Genomic DNA, 3986 nt, shown 5'->3' with positions numbered 1-3986 from the left:
CACCATAATGACATAATTTACTTAAGAGAATTTCATGGTCTACAGTATCAAAGGCCTTGGAAAAGTCTAAAAATGTACCAATGGTGTGTAAGCGACTATCTAAGGCAGAAGCAAGTTTATCTATAAGGTGTAAGATTGCATGTGTTGTTGTATGCTTCTCCCGAAAACCAAACTGATAATTACTGAAGACACATGTTTTGTTTAAAAATGTTATAGTTCTTACATAAATAATTTTTTCCAGAATTTTTGAAAAACAGGTTAACAAAGAAATCGGACGATAATTTGTCAGTAATTGAGAGTCACCTTTTTTAAAAATTGGTACAACTTTTGCGATCTTCATGTTTATCGGTACAACTCCGCTTGACATAGACAAATTAAAAATATGAACTAGTGGTTGAAGGATACCGACAATAACTTGCTTAATAAGTTCGTTCCCAATATGATCATACCCAGGACTTTTCTTGTTCTTGAGGGCTCTAACAATACCAAGCAATTCTTCTTCATTTGTGGGCACCAGAAATAAACTTTGCATGTTAGGTTCTACTAAGTAATCATGAAAATCAGTTTGACTGTTAGGAATATTTTTTTTCAGATTCGGACCAATATTACAAAAATATTCATTAAACTTTTCCACTATAATATTTTTATCTTCAACCATTTGGTCATCTATATTCATTTGTATTATACTTGTTACTTTAGATGCTTTTTGAAATACATTTCTTATCACCTTCCACGTGCCCTTGATATTATTGTAAGTTGCTTTAAACTGTGCTAAATAGTATTGTTTTTTGGCTGCACGCAGCACAGAAGTCAGAGTATTTCTGTAAACGGAATATTTCCTTTTTAGAGCTACCGTCCCTGCTTTCTTATACTTATAAAACAGCTCATTTTTCTTATTTATTGATTTCAGCATAGCATTGGTGACCCACGGCATACGTGGAGTTCTTCTACGGTTGTTTTTACTCTTTACTACTGGAATATTAGCATCATACAACAATAAAAACCTATTCATGAAAATATCGAAGGCACTCTCATCACACTGATTCAAAAGAACATCACTCCAGTTTGTCGCCAATAACGCCTCTCTAAACTGATTAATATTTTCTGGGGTGTTTCTTCTAACATAAATGTTCTTATGGGTGACTACAAGTTTTTTTCCCAAAGGAATTACAGTATACACAGGAAAATGGTCAGACAAGTCCGACACAACAATAGTAGATAAGGGAAAAGGTTGTAAGTTACTAAAGATATTGTCAATTAGAGTAGCAGAGGATTCAGTTACTCTTGTTGGTTTTGTTATCAAGGGCAACAAAGAAAACGACAACATCAAATTCAGGAAATCATCAACATGAGCATCAACATTGTGCTGTAAAAGGTTTATATTATAATCTCCAACCAAAAATAAGGATTTACCGTTAAGTGACTGGCTTTCCAAAACTCTCTGCATTTCGTCCAAAAAAATGTTCAAAATACCATTGGGAGGTCTGTACACGACTCCAATTACGATATTATTTTTACCAGAAATAAAGACTTCAACAAATAAAGCTTCTAGATTTTCAGTCATAACATTAAGCTCGTGACATACTCGATAATCGAGCCCAGACGGAACATAAAGGGCAACACCACCACCACGTCTGTCTACTCTACTATTGCTTAACAAGTTATAACCTGGAATAACAAACAAATTTGCATCATTTTCATTGGTGAACCAAGTTTCAGTGACACCAATGGCAGTTAAGCCTGAGCTGATTTTGTTCACAAATGATGTCACATGTTCAAAATTTCTACTCATGCTGCGGATATTAAAATGAAGAAGGGAAAGCTCTTTATCTGTGGCATTTTTAACTGACTCAAAGAACTGTTGTTCTGTAGAATAATTACATCTTAAAGAAATATTTTCAATGCTGTCACTGATATCACTCAAGCTAGCTTCAAGAAAATTGCAAATATTATGGTCATCTATTTGAGCCATGATCGGTCAAGATAGGTGACAGGATAAACACGAGTACTGATAACATAGACATAAGGAAACGGCTAGCTAACTTAAATACAACTAGAAAGATAAACACTTGAGACATATAGAATATGAGACAGCAAGTTGGAGAGGAAAAAGGAAGGTATAAACAGGGAAAGGAAGACAAAAAAGAACAGAATGGAAAACATATATATAACTGCGCACAGGATACATTGCGCAGATAAGTAAAAAGACAATTCATATGAAGAAAAAAACAAAACAACAACAGTACCAATAGTGTAGTAAATAAAAAGAGATGTTTTAAATATCATGTGGCAAGAGCTATCAAGTTATTTATAGACAAAGGTTGAATTTAGAGCCTGGCCAAGTCCGCTTCAGAAAAGATGGTTTTCTTCATTTCTTTGCCATCGGTTGCTGGCAACAAGGCGATGACTCGACCATCCCGTGTCCAAGCAGCTTTCACCCGTTGATGGTCACGGGTCATCTTGAGGAGCTTGGCGTTATCGCGCGTGAGGTCCTCCTGGATGGATTTTCTCGTACCCGCGAGCTTGCGTCGACTCCCGAGGACCTCGTTCCTCTTCTTGAACGACAGGAACTTGACAATTATGGTGCTTGGACCCTTTGGACCAGGCTTAATAGCGGAATTCACCCGTTGAATATGGTCTATGTCCCCCTTCTGGAGGTGAACGCCAAGGGAGGTGTTCACCAGATCAACTATTACATCCTCTGAAGGCACCCCTTCAACCTCGGGGATACCAAAAAATCTGAGAGAGTTTCTCCTACTGTATTGCTCTTGGGAGTTCACATCCCTTCTCAGCAGACTGAATCGTTGACCCGTGCCATCATGGCTTTCCTTCAGCAGCTTAATTTCTTTTCTATTTCTTTCTTCAGAAAGCTCAAGGTCAAGGATCCTTGCCTCCTGCCTTCCTATTGACTCCTCGAGCTTTCTCTCCCTCTCGGTGGAAGCATCCTGAAGATGTAGAATCATGGCCGCTTGCTCATCAATCTGTTTTTGAAATCTAGCTAGACTTGAGTCAACATGTGCTGAGACTAGCTGCATAAATTTCTCATCATGAAGTATATCGGTCATGACTGCCTGAATGAGAGAGGCAGTTTCCTTCTTCTCCCTAGCCGATCTTGTTTTGTCAGCCATAGTTGTAACAGATTGATGGTAGAAGTAGAAGTAGAGGTGAAGTAGAGGTTGAAGTATAAATACAATAACTGCATACACTGCATATATTTTCGCTTTGAGATTTCCCTTTGAAGGTGCCCTTTTTTGTTGGTGGCATTGGTGCCCCCCACTTTGGAAGTCGCTCCGCCGCCACTGCCCCCCCCCCCCCCATTGACTGAGCCCAAGCTACGGCACTGAGTATGGGCGTCAGGCAGTGAACGCAGGGGGGGGGGGGGCACGTCTTTCTTTTGCTCTTTTTTACATTTCATTCATCATCTTCCCTATCCTTTCACTCTCTTTTTGATGTTCACTCGTTTACTCTTTTGTCATCATTATTTTGCAATTGATTAACTAATTAGTTTATTGATTTATAATTGTTTTCATTATTATTTCATTCATTTATTAATTTATTAATGTTTGTATTTATTCATTTAACTTGTTATGAATATATTAATTAACTAATTAATTAATTAATTAATGTATTACTATTATTTAAAAAATAATTTTATGAGGGGGGGGGGAGGGGCCGGGGGGAGGGGGGGGGGGGGGGAGTTTCATCTATTCTACCAATGGCAAACACCACTAGTATAATTATGCACCTACCCTGTTAATAGCTCTCTAACTAAATTTTGAGGAATCTACATAATACAGCTTATTCTATTGAATAAAAGCAGATTGAATGAAGAAAGAAGGGGAAGAAAATGTTTATTGATTAGACGAGTCAATTATTGATTAGTACACCTCCAGTGCGTAACGTAGTACATGACAGGGGCGACGATCATACGCACTTCTTCTGTGCTATATTTTGGTACTGGGGTACGTTTCTACGGTGAACCTTCC

The sequence above is a fragment of the Strongylocentrotus purpuratus genome, unplaced genomic scaffold (genome assembly GCF_000002235.5).
Source record: "Strongylocentrotus purpuratus isolate Spur 01 unplaced genomic scaffold, Spur_5.0 spur5_scaffold_15, whole genome shotgun sequence".
Taxonomy (NCBI): domain Eukaryota; kingdom Metazoa; phylum Echinodermata; class Echinoidea; order Camarodonta; family Strongylocentrotidae; genus Strongylocentrotus; species Strongylocentrotus purpuratus.
This window is presented reverse-complemented; position numbering follows the sequence as displayed.